The 19,560-nt window shown below is 35.3% G+C and overlaps 1 pseudogene; it reads left to right on the top strand.

Annotated features, from left to right (window-relative positions):
* The first annotated feature begins 2,631 nt into the window (after nt 1-2,631).
* The window catches only part of LOC116635756, a 54,237-nt pseudogene continuing 37,308 nt past the window's right edge, over nt 2,632-19,560 (top strand).

The raw sequence follows: 19,560 nt of genomic DNA, 5'->3' as shown, positions 1-19,560 counted from the left end.
TAGAGGTTGAATATCTGATTATAGAACTAGATGGCCAGGTAATCTGACCTGTCCATTATGAACTGGGTGTTCCCAGATGTTAGAAACCAGAAAAGTCATGCATGCTCCTCAGAACTAAATCATGAAATATAAATGTGAACAGGATCTGAAAGCACTAGTGTATTACTTTAACAAGCAGTTCACATTACCCCTACTGCAATGGGGACTCTCCATACTCTGGTGATTTTCAGTTAACCTCTTTCCCAAGCCATCTTACTGCTTGGCTAATGGATGCCATGACAGGGTCAGAGGTGATGTAGCAACAAGTACTTCCCCACTCCATGGCTCACTGGCTCCAGCCTCTGCTGGAAAATATCTAATTTTCCAGCAACAGTGAAAAGAGACGAAACCTAAACTTAGTATTCCCTAGAGGTCCCATCAGCCACCTGATTGTGGATTGAAACATTAAACGTCTTCATCATGAAGGGAATGATAATTTATCCTAATTGTACTAAATATTTACCTTGGAGTTAAATTGTCCTTCCATCTGACATGCTTTTTCTGAGCTTACTGAATGCCTTATTCACAATATTGTTTCTGACCAAAGAACTAATTTCACACAAACAAAATTAAGGCAATAACCTGACACTCACAGAAATTACTGCCTTACCAGGTACCTTATCAATCAAATCATTTGTGTTTACAGGGAGTTGAAATTGTCTGAATGGAAGTAAGATAGAAGGTAGCATCTAATAAAATTAAGATGCTGTCCAATGTGAAGTATGTATATTCTCTGAACCAAACCCAGAATACAGGAAACAAAGAATAAAAGTATGTGTAGAGCTCTCACTCTCATACATAGTGAATCCCTCACAAGGTAATGTTTCCCATTTATGTCTCTGGGTTCTGTCACTTTGTCTTAGAGATCTGCCAGGAGATTTTAGAACACAAAATAAGTTATTCCATGCGGGGACTCTACAATGGTTTCATGAATTAGAGGCTAAGGTTTCATTTGTCCATTTCAAGCTCTTCCTGCTGTAGGACAAAGATGCAAAGTAGAGGATTATAGATGCCGATTATCAAGGGGAAACAAGTTTGCTGGGGGAAGGGTATAGTATATTTAGAAACCAAGGTTTGTCCTAGGGTGCCCCTAATCTGGTAGTAAAACTTATTGAAGGCTCCAGAAACTTCAGAAAGACTACAGAAACATCAAACAAGATCACAAACTAATTCTATTCCTGAGAAATAGTAGTTTGATTTATCTCATTATGAAATCAACCTCAATTTCCTGCCATACTGGCTGCAAATAAAGTGTTGAATAATTAATAAAGAAAGAAAGCAGAAATATCAGGGATGGCCTTCTGACAATTGTAGAAATATAGTGTCTTCATCTGGGCGCCCTAGAAAATACAACAAGGAAAAGTTTATGTGCTAATGTTTTAGAGATATTCAATTCTGGGGAGGCGATATTGAAGGAAGAAAGAAAGAGGATAAGGAAGGAGGGGAAACAAATACTGGGTGGTGCATTTCTTAGCTTTTGCAGTTTAACAGAACACAGCTGGTTTCTTGGTAAAGAAGGGTTTTGGAGAGGCCATATGAAACCACCACCTCTAGTCCATTGTGGTTGGGAAGGGGGAGCAATAAATCTGCTGTAGTCTTCACCATCTCCTGGTTTCCACTGCTCAAAGCCCAATCCACAGGGAGGTTCAACCCCTCTATTCCAGGTTGTGTTAGCTAGCCCCTCTGGGTAGCCATAGGGAAGCTCAGAGCCTCGGGGGTTTCATTTGGATGGACCTGGGCACTGAAGCTGCTTTCAGTCCCTAGCACTGCAGATTCAATGGAGCCTGGGCACAAGCCCAGCCCTTGACCCTGCAGGAGGCTGAAACTATGTGTCATGTTGGGATATGAAGTGAAGTTGCAATAAGGACAGCTTTGTGACCTGCGTTAGAGCTGCTGTATCCTGAAGCCAGGTAGGCCCCCAAAACCTGGAGGACAGGAAGGTCAGAGTGGATCTGGTCTAGCACACAAACGTGATCTTGGACTCATGGCCTAGGGTGTCTATCCATAGCTTTCATTCTTTCAGTGTCATGAACAGATTAATATGATCTTCATGTATATTTCTTTTCTCTCCTTTTCCCTGTTCTTTTTATACATAGAGTGTTATTGGTGGGGGTTAGCTTTAACAATTTAGTTCATAGTTTACAGAATATCAAAAAGCTAAAACTCAAGAAAGAATAAAAATACTATGAAAATCTGGACTTGAAGCAGGTTGCATTGACTGCTAAAACACTTGTTAGTTACCTTTGGAGACAAAGGAAAGCAAAATTTTCTTGGTATAAGTAGTAGCTGCATTATTTGGAGTACATACATTGTGTTCAAGCCTGCGAGAGGGAGGGAATATTTTGAATTGGACAGGTAAAGAACTGACTCTAGTAAACATTTTTCTTATATTTCCCAACAACTTTTGAACACCTCTCTCTTGTTTAGGATATCTTCTATGTTAGATTCTTGCATTCCTGACATAAAACCCAGAAACCAACCTTCCTAAAGTCCCCTGCAAGTAAGGTGCAAGCATGGGACATACTCTTCTCTGATGAGGCACATTCTCAGGAGGCTTTCTAGGCAGAGAGTGAAGGAAAAAGGAGCTGCCATATGGAATCTAATCTAGCAAGCAAGCATGATAGTAAATCAGCTGTGGTGGCATACCAGTGGCCTTGCCGCATGCCAGCATCTCAAACTATAGTGCCCGTGATCAATACCAAATTAACAAAGGAGTTGCCAGAAGAATGGTATGACCGAAAAATGTGAGTGTTGTTCTCGACTGAGAGCTTGACTTCCTGACTATCCCACAGATTTTGTGAGCTCCCAATATTCTTTTGAAAAAGCAAGTTTTGCCATTCGTACTAAGCCTCAGTATAGTTTTGTTATAATTTTTTTACATTACATAAACTCATTTTAGAATCATTTGATATTTGCCTTGGTTTTGTAACTAGATATAGAAACTTTACATGTTTCAAGCTGAGTTTCTTCCTTTGTCAAAACCATACCCACATGCACACATGCATACACACATACGTATAGTGACAAAAAATTTATCTGTTATGAAGTATCAAATATGCTGAAAATACAATTTAAAAGCTCTCAACTGTGAAGTTCAAGTTGGATGGAATTTATAAGCCCAAGAGCTACCTGACATACCATATGAACCTTCAATAATCCGATCACAGAATATGAAGACACAGCTGCAATTCAGTGTTATGTTAAGCAGAAGCAGAAATTACTATTCTATAGCATTTCGTGGTAAGCACCACTGCAGTGTGAAGGCAGATAGCCCAACTTTTGTTTAAAGTGAAATTTAAAATGTATATTTTGAGGTATACACACATCTGAAAACAGAAAATCTTTAAATTATACTGAATCAACCACAGTTATCCAGAAAAAGGGTATTTCTAATAAACTAATTTTCCAAGCTTAGAAATATACTCAATTAGAATTATATCTTAAAAGAGCCTAGTTTGTATTCCCTCCAACTTTACTGATGGAAGCCTTCAATTTCTCCAATTGAATTTTTCCTTGAATAAAATGTTAATTTACAGTATTTTCAACCCTCAGGGAGACTGAAGATAGAGAACTCCCTAATAATATGTAGAAGAGGAAATTTGTTATTTAAATCTGAATTTCATGTACTAAACAAATTTATATTTTCTTTCATTCATAGCTAAACATCATTTCAAAATCATTTGATTTCCCATCAGAAAGTCATTGGGTCAACTAAATAGAGAATTTTAGCAAAGTGATAGAAAGATATTACTCATTACAGGTACATTCTATCCCCTAACCATCATGTGGTAGATGCTTTTTTGAGAAAATAAAGCCATATTAGAAACACAACAGTAGCCAGAAGAATAAAAAACAAACATCATACTTCTGCTTTAAAAACATATATAACATTTTCAGATTATAGAAATAAGACATTAATGTAAGACAATTCTGAAAGAGATCATTTTTAACAAGAAAAAATTTTAATTTTACCATTCATAGTGCATTGGTAATACTCTAGTTAGGTAAACTTCTGGTTCCTTATAAATATAAATATATGTGTATATATATTTTGGATATATATTTGCATGTATACATTTTTGAAAGATTTTATGTATGATATGTATACATGTATATAAAAATTTTTACGTTATAGCATGAATTCTTCCTTGATCTAGAATATGTACCTTTTAGTTCATTGTATGGATACACTATAATTTACTGAACTGTTATTATTGGACATTTATCTTGTTGCTGATCTGTATTATGATAAATAATGCTAGAGTACAGATCCTGTTACATTATTTTATGTTTATTTTTTATTATTAGAATAAGATTCAAAGTACTCAGAAAGAAAGTGGACAATTTTATGTTTTTGAAACTGTGTACCATATTTCTTACCAGAAAGGTTCTAGCAGTTTACATTCCAATAGCAAGGTATTACAGTTCCATTTTCAGTACAACCATGCCAAAAATAGGTATTTTAATTTGTTTTCTAATTTAATTGTTGAAAAGTACAAACTGTTTTAATTTGTATGTTTGAAACTAGTTATTCTAATGTCAAAATTTAGGGATTTTTATTTCTTCCCTTATGAATTGCCTTTTACAATTTTGATCAGGTTTTTGTCATTTTCTTATTAATTATAAGAATAGCTCTTTATATATTAAAGATATTAATAGTTATCATGTATGCTATATAAATTTTTTAGATTTTTAATTTCTTTTCATCAATTTTTATAACATCCTGAAGAAAGTATTTTAAAGTTTTAGCTGTCAATTTTTATTAATTAATTTTCATGGCTGTTAGGTTGAGAAAATTAGATCAAAAATTAATTATACTTACCTCTACTTTCTTATGGTTTCACTTTTTGCACTTAAATATTTTATCCATTTAAACAATATTTTGGTGTAAAGCCTCAGATAATTTTCTAAAATAATTAAAGAATTGCCCAGATCCAGTCATTGATGGATCCTTCCATTTAAATGTTAGATTTATAATACAAGTATATTTGAAGACTTTTTAGCCTGTTCCACTATTTTGTCTATTTGTTCAGAAATACTATATCATTTTAATTATTATTTCTCTATAATAATATATTAATGTCAAAAGAAAACATCTATCTCCTCAATCTTTTTCTCAGAATTGTCTTAACTCCTCCTACCCATATTTTTTCCCAGATGATCTTTAAAAATCACCTACCCAATTCTCAAAAATTTTATAGAATCATCAGTTACATTGACTTTCATTGAAATCCCACCTACATGTTTCTACAGTTTGTCAAGATGTCTTCAGTAAGTTTGAGAACAATTTTTCATATTTTCACTTTATATAGTCACGCACTTTATTTATACCACGTGTATGTATAGTTTTTATGTGTGAATGTGTATTTATATTATACATATATAGTCGGATTACATATAAGAATATGCATGTATATAAAAGAATATACGTATGTATATGTGTGTGTCTATCCCATTCTTGCATTAGTAATTTTTAGCATCTATGCATGTAAAATTTTATCAAATAACTATTTATTTATTTTGAGAATAATGAAATATGTCTTTATTAACATGTTGAGATTTTGCATTATAATTATTTCTAAAATGTGCAGCTAGATTTAATTTGCTTGCACATTATTTAAGATTTGTCAGTCTTCGTAAGAGATTGTTCTATAGTTTTCATTTGTTTTGAGCTCCGGTATCTGCTTTATGTTAATTTTGTAGAATATTTTGTACATCTTCCTGTTATCTTCATATTCTAGATGAGTTTGCATTTCATAAGGAATATCTTTCACTTCAAAATTTTTAAAGAACTCATTGGAAAAACCTTCTTACCCCAGACTTTTTCCTTTCTTTGTTTTTTTTTTTTTTAAAAAAAACTATTTTCTCTAGTTGCTGAATTAATTTTTTGAGGTAAATTTTTTTCACTTGCATTTAAAAGGAAAGCTGTATATTGGCTTGGTACAAATATTTTGAGACACATTTGAGGGTGTGTGTGTGTATTTAAAATTTATTCTGTTCATGTGTATTTTAATTCTTTTGTCTTCCCTTGTTTGTCAAGGGCTTAATTATTTGAATACAGAGTATAAAACAAAATAAAAATTCAACTGCTTTACCACTAGTGTCACTCAAAGGCATATTTTTACTGCCTTCTTCAATATCCCATCAAAATATTCCAGATTACTTTTTATAGAATATTTTATTTACACCTTGCTGTGGCTGCTTTTTGATTTTTTAGCATACACTTTTGCTTTATTTTTTTTACACAATTTATTTTAAAAAGTCAACTCTGCTTCAAAACTGTTTCATAACATAATGTTATTTTCTATTTTAGAATTGTTTTAAATCACATACAAAGAGAATTTTATTCTTTGCAATAGCATTATCCCATTTTAAAGCAATTATTGTATATGGATTTTCACTTGGAAGTTTCGGTATCTCCATGGAAATAGATGTAGGGAACAACCCCACAGAGAAAACATTTTTGCTGACACATAGCAAATAAGAAGGAAGACAAGAACAAAACAAGAATAATCCTTTCTTGATCAAAGCAAAACTGTGAGGACAAAAAAAAGTACTTTAAGGCAACAAAAGAATATGTAAAAGAAAAGTTGCTTCCATGATTTACCTGTAAAAAGTGAATACTCACTTCCGGAATGATCAGCGAGCCAGTATACTGTACATGTAAATTCTCTTCCTGCAAGCATAGAGTGGGACAAAGTAATGGTTAGCAAAAAAAACCACACCAAGGTGGTCCACTTTCGTGTCAATTCTAGCCAATCTCTGTCATTGTACGCTTTTTCCTGACAATAAATGGTACCATTGTTGCTTAAATTGCTTATTTTACTTTTCATGGAAATTTCCTATTAATCCATAATTATGATAAAATTGTTATATTATAAAATGGTTTTATTGGGACTTATTTATTTATTTATTTTTAAATATTTTATTTATTTATTTGATAGAGAGAGAGAGAAAATGAGTGGGGGGAGGGGCAGAGGGACAGGGAGAAGCAGCCTTCCCGCCGAGCAGGGAGCCCTACGCTGGGCTCCATCGCAGGACCCTGGGATCACCAGAACCAAAGGCAGATGTTTAGTGACTGAGCCACCCACGTGCTCCAGATTCATTTTTGAAAAGATTTGACACATCTTACGTTGTGAACTCTTGCTACCCTATTCTGTACCTCTACACTGAAACTTTGCTTTCTTCATATATAATATTCATATTTTCATATTTTTCTAAGGATTTGTTTCTTGTTCATTTTTTTTTTTAAAGATTTTATTTATTTATTTCAGAGAGAGAGGGAGAGCGAGCATGTGGGGTGGGAAGGGTGGGAGAGGGAGAAGCAGAGGGAGAGAGAAAAGCAGGCTCCTGGCTGATCAGGATTAGCTTGACGGGGGGACTTGATCCCAGAACCCCGGATCGTGACCTGAGAAGAAGGCAGACCCTTAACCAACTGAACCACCTAGGAGTCCGTTTCTTATTCGGTCTTAAGTGAATCTCTGTTGGGGTTAACGTAGAGCATGAAATCAGCCATAATCCCTGGCTTGCTAAAATGTCACATGGCAGCCGCTGGGGGCAAGGGAAGGTTTCGGTTTCGGAGAAGGGCGTGGACCATTGGAATGCCGAGGCGTGTGTGAGCACTCTGCCATAGGAATGCTGCGGGGAGTTGCCTTCCCCAAGCTTTCCTAGCGCAAACAGCCGCCTGGGATCTAAGAGATGTCTGCATTGTCCCTTAGGCTATGTTTAGCAGAACTCGTTGACAATGCTGATTAGCATATCATATCTTTCCGGTAAACAGATCCTCCTCGTTCCAGTAAGACCCCTTGTCACACATCACGTGCTTGAGAAACAGTGATAAGGATTTGTGATTATCCTGAAGGACCAATAAAAGTGGGAGCAAAGAAGGGCAAAGGGTCTTCTCTGAGCGTTGACCCCGTTGCCTTCTCCTCTCTTTCACGGCAGTCTAGAGTCATCTTTCATCCGTCGGTGCAGGGATTGCTGGCCATGCCCGGCAAATCCATGCTAAGGAGTCAGTGTCTGCTGCTCAGATGTTTGAGTAATACCCCAATATGACAGCGGACTATAACCTATTTCTATGGCCTCTTAATGATTATTCTAGATTTTAGATTATGGCTGTTGTGTGGATTATTTTAAACTACAGATGCATGGGGGCCACTGGGTGGCTCAATCAGTTAAGTGTCTGCCTACGGCTCAGGCCGTGATCCCGGTGTCCTGGGGTCGAGCCCCACCCTGGGCTCCCTGCTCGGCGCTGAGCCTGCTTCTCCCTCTCCCTTTGCCTGCCACTTCCCCTGCTTGTGCTCCCTCTCTCTCTCTGTCAAATAAATACATAAAATCTTTAAAAAAATAAAAAAAATAAACTACAGATGCAGGCAGGACAGACGAAATCAGTGAATACAATAGTCACCCCTCAGCCCTGGGGAATACATTCCAGGACCCCGGTGGCTGCCTGAAACCACAGAGAGTATCGAATCCTATATATACTTTTCTTTTTCCATTGCATACATAACTACGATAAAACTTAATTTATAAATTAGGCACAGTAAGGATTGCAATAATAACTAATAAAATAGAACAATTATAACAATACACTGGAATAAAGATTATGTTAATGTGGTCTCTCTCAAAATATCCTATTATACTGTACTTACCCTTCTTTTGATGATGTGCATGATAAAATGCCTACGGGATGAGATGTGGTAAGGTAAATGATATAAACATTGTCACTTAGCCGGTGTTAGGCTACTGTTGACTTTCTGACAGTACCTCAGGAGAAGAATCATCCGCGTCTGGACCTCCGTTTGACATGGGGAGACTGAAACGCGGGAAACTGAAAAGGCGGGAAACTGAAACCCGAGGGAGTCTGAAATTAGCAGGAAACAGAAGCCGCAGGAGGCAAAACCGAGGATACGGTAGGACTATTGTATTCTTACTCTATTTTAGAGAGCTTTTAATTTAACATAGAACTTTACTGAGATTTCCTATTTTGAATGTCAAATGTGATAAATTTTCAAAGCTTTCCATTTGGTTTTCTCTTTGCATCTAAGAAATATAAGAACCTGAGGTGCTTGGATGGGTCGGTGGGTTATGTGTCAGACTCTTGGTTTTAGCTCAGGTCAGGATCTCAGGGTGGTGAGATCCAGCCCCATATCAGGCTCAGTGCTCAGTGTGAAGCCTGCTTAGGATTCTCTCTCTCCCTCTCCCTGTGCCCCTCCCCTTCCCTGCTCATGCCCTCTCTCTCTCTTTAAGAAAAAAAAAAAAAGAAAGAAAGAAAGAAAAAGAAAGGGGGGAAAAAAAGAAAAAAAAGGTAAAGAAAAAGAAAGAAGTGTAGAACATGGAAAAGAAAAAAATTAAAGAAAAACTGGCATTCTATTTTTAATCCTCCAAACTAAATCAGTGCTAAACCTTCTTTCTTGTGAGTTTAAATGCATAATATGTAGCATACTAGTATCATTTATTACCAACCCAAGACACTTTTGAGAGTGAAAAGGAATGCTTTAATAATCATCCTAAGATTATCCCAGGCAAACCAGAAAATGTGTTTTCCCTCAATATATGTTTTTCTTTTTAAAACCTTAATTTAGTCCCCTTTTTATGAAATACTCTAAAACTGATGAAAAAGGTCCTGGAAAATAGTACATGATCTTATTGTTTTCTTTCCTTACTTTTTAAATTTTTCTTGAGTTTGCAACCTTTGCTTCCTTAACATGTTCCTGTATCACTTCTTATAATGTTTTAGATGCATAAAATACATAGAATTATAAGTAAAACTAGTTGAGATGCAGGCATTAAAATATTAGAAAATAAATTTAGTATAGTAATATATGTGCTGCATTATTGCACAATATTGCAAGATCTAGTGGGTAGTCTAGTATAATTTTGAAGTAGTTATAAGTGTAACAGTATTTTCAGTTTTATGTTACAGAAAAATATAATTTCAGTTGGTAACAAAATCACAGCTACTGCTAATATCAAAATATGTTGTCTCAATTATAAAGAAAACAACCTAACTTTCAATTAGAGATTAGTGAAAATATACATTTCTTCCCTTTCAAATTCAAATACTAAATGAGTAAACACAAGTTAAGGACACTCAGTTCAGAATAACTACAAGAGAGCTAAAACGGTGAAAGAAACTGTTTTACCAACCAGATTCTAACAATTGTAGTGGCCTTATAATTTAACCTTTCTATAGCTTGTATCTTTGCTTTTCAGAATCACAAAAGAATAAGCAAAAATTACATATATATGAATTTTCTCTAATACTTTACTAAGCTATTAGACTTATAGCAGTGTTCGAGAACTGCATAATTCTGAAAATTAATTATCAAAGTTGCCCAAATAACTTGTCACCTCTTGTTTTTAGAGATAGTACCCCTTATTTACTACACTGCAATGAAGTGGATACACTTTTTCCTTATTCTTTGTTTTTCTTAATAAGCTACAGCTATTATAAAAGCAGTTAATAATAGAACTCAGATCTATATCAATCAGTGCTTCAAGTTTTTCAAAATACGGCACAGTTCTCTGAATTTAAATGACACATGTTAAACTTTGCTCTAATTAGTGAAGCTGAACCATTTAAATCAAATGGTGATGAACTACAATGGATCAACTTTGGAAAAGGTCACCTTTCAAATAAAAGTACCCTGGCACTTCTAGTAGGATTTCTTTAAGGTCAAAGATGCTCTGGCTTATTTTCAGAAATGTTTTCAACACAATTAAGAGATGGACAAATTTTTTCACCCAATCAATTTTCTCAGTTTGTTTTCAAATACAAATTAAACCTCTTCAATCTATCAGCTTTTTAAGAAGTAAAATGATGATGGGCGCCTGGGTGGCTCAGTTGGTTAAGCGACTGCCTTTGGCTCAGGTCATGATCCTGGAGTCCCGGGATCGAGTCCCACATCAGGCTCCCTGCTCGGTAGGGAGTCTGCTTCTCCCTCTGACCCTCTCATGCTCTCTCTATCTCATTCTCTCTCTCAAATAAATAAATAAAATCTTTAAAAAAAAAAAAAAAGAAGTAAAATGATGAAAATTCATTTGAATGATTCTTTACACAATGCAAAGAATGGAGAAGTAATTAAACTGCATACCCTTTGCCTAACTACATACTCCCATTTGCCCCCTCTTTCAAACTAGCTTTAATATATGCTACCTATATAGAAAGGTAAAAATCAAAGGAAGGTAACAACAAAAATACTTTGGCTAGTAATCACTATTTCTCAAGAACCTAGAAAATATTTCCTCTATGCAGCCAATGGAACAAATTGAAAAGCCCACTTTTGGCCAGAGTGCCCTATGTTATTAGAAACAGAAAACTGTGCTTATTTAATGGAAAGTAGAATATGTCTTTTTATTTTGCTTCTTATTAGTGGGTTTAGCCATATAAGCTTTTAACCAACAGGTTAGCCTTCATTTTTTTTTTTTTTTTTTTTTAAGAATTTAGAGAGCTATTCAACCTCTGCTGGCCCCCATCAGAAGCCATCTTTTCCTGTTCAGTCTAGGGAATTGACTGCATGGCCAACACAACCACAGGAAAGTCAAAGAAACAGCTGGTGCTCAGGAACAAGGAGCTTGGGATTCAAAGACCAACAATCCACCTTTCCATCTGTCTCTGATTCTCTTTGCTTATCATATTTCTTCTTTTAGACTGGCATCATCCCAAAGGTAGATCTAATGTCTGGAAACATAGGACTTTGCACTTCCCATAGTTTATGATTCACATTTTTGTGCCACCAGGTAATTTAACATTATCTTTTGTTTGACAGTTTTAGCTCAAAATTTTCTGAGGAAGGGCACAGGTTAGCCTAGCTTTGGTCAGGAACCAGTTGCTGTGCAAATTAATTTCAGCCACCTAGACAAAGCTCCACAAATGGCCTCTCTCTCAGGAAGACATGGTTCAAGTGTAGAAAGAAGCAGTTGCCAAAAATAAGCGGTTGCCGTTAAATAGGTGAGCAGTGCTTCAGAAGATAACACATGCCCACTGTAAGATATGCAATGTAAAAAATAATGATTTAATAGTGGTAATTTGGGATTTTTAAAAAAGCAGACTATTATATATTATCAAAAACCAAGAGAAGGGAATAGGAACATAAAGGTCTAACAACTTTTATTCTACATAATGAAGTAAATAAAAATAATTTAATTAAAATAATATAGGTTAAGACTTTTTAAAAATAAAAAAACTAAGGTAATAGATAGTTTTAATAAACTAAGTTCTATTTACAACTCTCTTGCTTATAAGAGACACAACTACAATAAAATAAGTAAATGTTAAAAAAATGAAATGATAGAGATTTATCAAATGCATTTCAACATAAAGAAAGCAAAAGTAGGAATACTATTTTAGAAAAAGTAGAATTCAAGAGAAAATAAGTTCAATAGTTGAATAGATTTTAGAGTGATTGTATACCATACAAAGGTAGAACTCATCATATAACATTTAAGGAACTTTACATACCAAATAAAAATGCATCAAATTATGTACAGTAAAAACTCTTAGAAAGCAAAAAATATTAATAGAAACGGAGAGATTTAACTGTACCTCAATAAACCTTTGGTATAATATGCATATAAGAAAGACATAAAGAATATAAATAATATGGTAAACTTGGAAAAAAATATAGTAAACTTGGAAATTTGTATTTTACAAAACTAAAACTTTTCAAGTAGCCACAATCTAAAAAGAGTGAGCGGCACATTAGGCCACTGGAGCAACATTAGCAACTTTCTAAAAAATATCACATGATATTTTTTATCCTGGGTAGCTCAGTTGGTTAAGCATGTGACTCCTGATTTCAGCTCAGGTCTCAGGTTCTTGAGTTCAGGCCCTGAGTTCAGCTCCTCGCTGGGTGTGGGGCTTGCTTAAGATTCTCTCTTTCCCTCTCCCTATGCCCCTCCCCACCCTGCACACACACTCTCTCTTTCTCTTAAAAAAAAAAAAAATCACATGAATGATAATATATCCCCATGATGCAATAAACCAGAAACCAATTGCAGAGGGTTAAGAAAACATAACCGTTAAAGTTTAGAAATAAAATATCTTAAATGCTACTGTACTAAATAAAACTCAAAATTATAACTCCAGACTTTTACAAAATAACTAAAATTAAGATACTATGTTAGATCTCATGGGAGATGAAAACAGCATACTCAAAATGAAGACCTTCAGTATTTTTATTTTAAATGGAAATAAAAAGTTAACTGAATATGCAACTCAATAACTGAGAAAAATAAGAAATTTAAATAAAGGAGGAAATAATAGAAATCCCAGAGGAAATCAGTAGATTAAAAGTAGAGAGAGAGTACAAATAAAAAATGAATACAAGAGATTGTACTTTTTTTAAGAGATTGTACTTTTAAAAAATGAGTGATAACCACTGCCAATTCTAAATAAGATAAAAGAGAAACCCAAGAAAACAAAATTAGGAATGAGATAAATGATGAAATAAGCAATATAAGGATAGCATTTAAAAGAGCATATGAGGTGAAATTTATGCCAGTATTTCTCAAGGCATGATTCTTAACTCTGCAGTTTAGGACTTCTGGAATATTACTTGAAGATGCAGATGTTTAGGCCTATCAGAGTTACTGGACCAGAATATTTAGAGAATGAGCCAGGAATCTAATTTCTATCAAGTATATTTTATTAATATTAAAATTTGAGAATTATTCCTCTCTACTAATAAATACTTAAATTCTTACTTGTTTGTCTCTTAAAAATTCCATTATCAAAATTGACAATAGTGATAATGGGTAAAAAATGAAAAATGTGCAAAAAATTATCTTTACAAAAGATGTCTGTGGGCGCCTGGGTGGCTCAGTTGGTTAAGCGACTGCCTTCGGCTCAGGTCATGATCCTGGAGTCCCAGGATTGAGTCCCGCATCGGGCTCCCTGCTCGGCAGGGAGTCTGCTTCTCCCTCTGACCCTCCCCTGTCTCATGCTCTCTCTCTCTATCTCATTCTCTCTCTCAAATAAATAAATAAAATCTTTAAAAAAATTAAAAAAAAATAAAAAAAAAAAAGATGTCTGAATCACATGCCCTTAGAATTGATAAAATGTTGAATAAATAAATCATTAACTGCTCCAGAGCATAAAAAAGATGGAAGGCACCCAAATCAAGTTACAAAGAAACAGATCCCTGATATCAAACGGGGTAAAAACATCATACCAAGCAACTCCAGAGACCAAGTTCATTTTAGACTTTAACACAAGAATCTGGGGCTCCTAGGTGGCTCAGTTGGTTAAGTGTCTGCCTTTGGGTCAGGTCATGATCCCAGAGTACTGGGATTGAGCCCCGCATCAGGCTGGGTGGGGAGTCTACTTCTCCCTCTGCCTCTGTTGTTCCCCTTGCTTGTGCTCTCTCACTCTCTCTGTCAAATAAATAAATACAATCTTAAAAAAAAGAGACTTTAATACAAGAATTCTAAATTCTTTTTTTGTTGGTTTTTAATTTTTTTTTAAGATTTACTTATTTATTTGAGAGGGAAAGAGAGAAAGCTGAGGGAGAGGGAGAGAGAGAATCCCAAGCAGACTCCCCGCTGAGACAGAGCCCCAATGTAGGGCTCAAACTCATGACCCTGAGATCATGACCTGAGCCAAAACCAAGAGTCAGATGCCCAACCTGAGCCACCTAGGTGCCTCAAGAATTCTAAATTCTTAAGAAATAAAATTTAAGAGCACATTAAAGGAATTATCCATGACAATAATATGGGCCTTGGAAAAAGTGATAATAGAATAAAATATATCATTTTAATTTATTACATGAACATATTGATTAAGAATTTCAACACTTCCACACATCACCATGGGCTCATCAGGACAAGTGCATTCCTTAATTTCCATCACCTATTTACCATCCTCCCCTGCTCCTCCCCTCTGGTAATCATCAGTTTGTTCTTTATAATTAAGAGTCTGTTTCTTGATATGTCTCTCTCTCTCTTTCCCTTTGTTCCTTTGTTTTGTTTCTTAAATTCCACATATGAGTGAAATTATATAGTATTTGTCTTTCTCTGATTGACTTATTTCACTTGGCATTATCCTGTCTAGCTCCATCCATGTCATTACAAACAGCAAGATTTCATTCTTTTTTTATGGCTGAATAATACTCCATTGTATGGATATATACCACATCTTCTTTATCCCTTTATCAATCAAAGGACATGGGCTGTTTCCATATCTTGACTATTGTAAATAATGCTGCTATAAACATAGGGGTGCAAGTATCCCTTTGAATTAATGTTTTTGTATTCTTTGGGCAAATACCCAGTGGTGCAATTGCTGGATCAAGGTATTTAATTTTAACTTTTTGAGGAATGTCCACACTGTTTTCCAGAATGGCTGCACCAGTTTGCATTCCCAACACTGCATGAATATTTCTTTTTCTCCACATCCTTGCCAACACCTGTTGTTTCTTGTGTTGTTAGTTTTAGCCGTTATGATAGGTATGAGGTGATAATATCTCATTGTAGTTTTGACTTGTATTTCCCTAAAAGTGAAATGATGTTAAGCATCTTTTCATGTGTCTGTTAGCCATCTGGATGTCTTCCTTGAAAAAAATGTCTGTTCATGTCTTCTGCCCATTTCTTAACTGGATTATTTGTTTTTTAGGTGTTGAGTTTGATAAGCTCTTTTTATATTTTAGATATTAACCCTTTATGAGATATGCCATTTACAAATATCTTCTCCCATTCTGTAGGTTGCTTTTTAGTTTTTATTGCTTGTTTCCTTCACTGTGCAGAAGCTTTTTTGTCTTTTCTTTCCCTTGCCTCAGGAGACATATGTAGAAAAAAATTGCTACGACCGATATCAAAGAGGTTGCTGCCTATGTTCTCCTCTAGGATTTTGGTAGTTTCAAGTCTCACATTTAGGTCTTTCATCCATTTTGAATTTATTTTTGTGTATGGTGTAACAAAGTGGTCCAGTTTCATTCTTTTACATGTTGCTGTCTAGTTTTCCCAACACCATTTGTCGAAGAGACTGTCTTTTTCCCATTGGTATTCTTTCCCACTTTGTTAGAGATTAATTGACCATATAGTTGTGGGTTTATTTCTGGGCTTTCTATTCTGTTCCATTGATCTATGTGTCTATTTCTGTGCCAGTAGAAAAGCATAAAACCCACAAAGAAATTATATAAATGAGACATTGATGTATGAAAATTTTTCAACTTACATAAGAATCAAAGTATTACCTATTTTTAAAAAGATGATAAAGCTGTTAAAACATGAAAATAAACAGTATCACTGTCTAACTGGCAAAGATTATGAAGATGAAGAATGGTAAAAAGCCTGCCATAACCACCCCAGACACAAGCTTGAAAGAAGGATATGACAATTCTGAAGAAGCATGTTATCATAATGTAACAATCATCTTATTAGACACCCATGTAAGATCTCAACTCAGAAGGAGTCAGTTGAAAGTGGGTACCTGGTGTAATCTATCATCGGGAATGGTGATAGTATAGATTTGGCATTCTGTCTGTGCTGTGCTGAGCTGCCTCCATGGTTTGTTTGCTGGAACAACCCCTGTGGTATAACTGGGGAATTGTTCCTCTCTCCATAGTCTCTGAGATTGATTCTCAGTCGCTTTTTATTGAAAACAAGCTTGAGTGAATTCTATTTGTTGCAACACTAAGAACACTGATGGATTCAGAAGGGGATACTAGTTTTAGTTGCAGACAACTGATACTTTAAAGGAATACATCTGGGTTACTTTTCTGGTTTGGTCAGTTCTGAGGTAGTAAGATTATAATTTATACTATAAATTTGTAACAGACTCTGGCCCAACAAATAACTCATTTATTATCAACTATGGTCATCTGGCGTTAAGTTTCCATTGATGACAAGACTTTGAAGAACCCAACGTCCATTTCTATAAGATAATATGATGAGCATGAGGCTATGAGATGGACCAATGGCTTCTAATTGCACTAGAAACCTAGAAAAATAAAATTCAAAGTTCTAAATTTTTATTCAGGGCAGAGTCAGAAAATCAGGAATTTTCAGTGACTGTGCTAAATGAATTTCTTATCATTTGCAGCCACAGAGCTGAAAGTGAAAAAAAAAAAAAGTTAACATACAACCCTATGGCTTGACAATTTACAGCATCAGCTGAATTGCAACTTTGCCAAATCTCTTATGTAAATGTTAAAAATGAATAGGGCACCAAGAATTGGAATTAGGACTCATGGAAAGATATACATGGTTTAAAGTAGTGGTTTTCGACTGGAAGTGTTACAGCTCAAAGGCTTCCATAAGCATGTGGAGGTACTTTTACTCGGGATGCTACTGATACTTATCACTTAGGTATAGTGATTTTAAATGCCCTAAGAATGTGGAGAAACCCTGCACAGAGAAGAATTGTCTCATCTAAGATGTCCATAGCATTCCAATTGAAAAGCATTAGCTTTGAGTAGTAAGCAACCTCCAGTCTGACTGAGCCTCCTTTACCAGCAGAACTACCTCCTGGCCTCCTGGCAAATGTAGTTGTTCCAGTCTTGCTTGAAGACTTTTTAACAGCCCTACCAAAACATTTACCTTGAAAAGTGGAACAGGATTAAGTCTAGCTACATTATCAGGAAAAATATTAACAGTGGTTTAAAACAAAATAGAATTGTTTTCCCTTTCATAAGTAATCCAGAACTTGGAATATGTCCTTCAGGTCCCAGGCTAGCATCCCAGTCTGCAGCTTCCTTTCTATGCCCCATCTTTAGTGTACTGTCACATTGTCCTATCTAATTCTAGTCAGCAGGAGAGGAAGAAGGATGACGAAGAGTGAACCCTTCTTTCTTTAAGGAACTTCTTAGAAAGGCCATTCTTTATGCCTCTAATTGGCAGGATTTGATCAGATGACAAGCCCAGGTGCAAAGGGGGTTGGGAAAGGTGCTATTTTACTTAGTTCACATGGTTGTTCATCTCAAAAGTGAGTTCTGAGAATAATGTGGAGAAGGAGAATGAATATGAATGTGGTGGTATACAATTAAGAAGTTCTGCCCCACAAGAGCAATCCAGTATTCTCCATGCCTCCTTGCAGGTTATCCTTGATTATAGACTCTGGGATGAAAAGATTTAGGCACAAAGCAAAATTCAGTATGTTGCTAATTGACATGAGTTAAGCCTTAGATAAAATGTGTTAGAATGGATTCCAAGGGTGCTCGACAAAGGGTGAGAAACATTGTTATATCTGACTGAATTTACTGATATAAATGTATTTACCAGAAAGTTTGGACTCAATATGCTAGTTGAGTACATGGAAGTAGTTTTAACTTGCTCAATTGTTTTACTGAAATATATACTTCATAGTGGACTAGATTAAGCAGGTTTGAGATGCAAGCCATTCCTTTTTTAGACTAAAGATAAAGGAATCTAAAGGTTGATGGAGGAAAAAAAAATGTAAATTTATTATGTGAAATATACTGTTATTTTGAAACTAAGAGTACTAATTTATGCTGAAATTGGTACCAGTAGTAAACCTGAAGATAACCTTTCACTATAATACTGAAAAAGACATCAGATATTGAAGGTTTCTAAATCTTTGATAAGTGTTGTAGTGGATAATTTTTGGAAGATAAGTATACTGGTAAAAGTTACTGATATTAAAATGGGCTCCTTAATTTCAAAAAGAATGAAGGCATTCTGCACTGGCAGAGGCCAAGTTGTGCTATTTAACGAGCAGACCAGAAGTGGGCATGCTTACTGTAACACACAGCAAAGTAATTATCACACAGTGGTAATAGAATGGTTATAGAGATTATTGAAATTATTATTAAGCATGAAATTTATAGGTCCAAATAAATACAGAGCCAGTCAAGGTCTATGTGCTTTGTATAAGCAAATACATTCTAAGACTGCTAACAGAGATGTAACATTAACACCATAACAATAGAGTTACAGCTTCTTGCTAATGCTAGATCTAGGTTAGTTCAAGACTGAGAGTCCCTTCAATATAGTAAGAGAAAGACTTGCAATAATAGCATAGTCTATATGGTAAATTTTTCTCCTAGCCTTTTTAAATGGAATTTCTGTCCTGAAAGTGGGGTAACTATGAAATGGGAAAAAGGAAATACCCATATTATTCCAAGGTGCTTGGAATCAATGATTACTGCTCAAAGTAGGGACTGAAATGAGCTGTATCATCTGTCTGTTCAGTTATGTGAATCATGAGTAGGGAAAACCCTACCAAACTGGTGAAATGACATGTAAGAGTCGTTTTCTCATGGTTTTTTATGTAATGACAAGTTCAGAAGATAGCAGATCAGAGTGCTGTACTTCTGGGCACTGCATCTACACTCAGACAAGAAGAGGAAAGGAGGGCAAAAGATAAGGTCAAATATTTTCTTAACAAGAATTTTTCAGATTTTTTCAGGAGTCAAGTCTTGCTCAGTTACTTCTGATTCTCATTAGCCAGACTGTGTCACATAGTTTTAGCTGCAGAAAGGCTAGGAATTTGAGTACGGTATGTCCAGCCTTTAGCAGAAACCAACATGCCTGAATCTGGTTTAAATGGATATTCAGAGAGAA

The sequence above is a fragment of the Phoca vitulina genome, unplaced genomic scaffold (genome assembly GCF_004348235.1).
Source record: "Phoca vitulina isolate PV1807 unplaced genomic scaffold, GSC_HSeal_1.0 scaffold11, whole genome shotgun sequence".
NCBI lineage: Eukaryota > Metazoa > Chordata > Mammalia > Carnivora > Phocidae > Phoca > Phoca vitulina.
The sequence above is the reverse complement of the archived record's forward strand: the minus strand, read 5'-3'. Positions and strand labels throughout refer to the sequence as shown.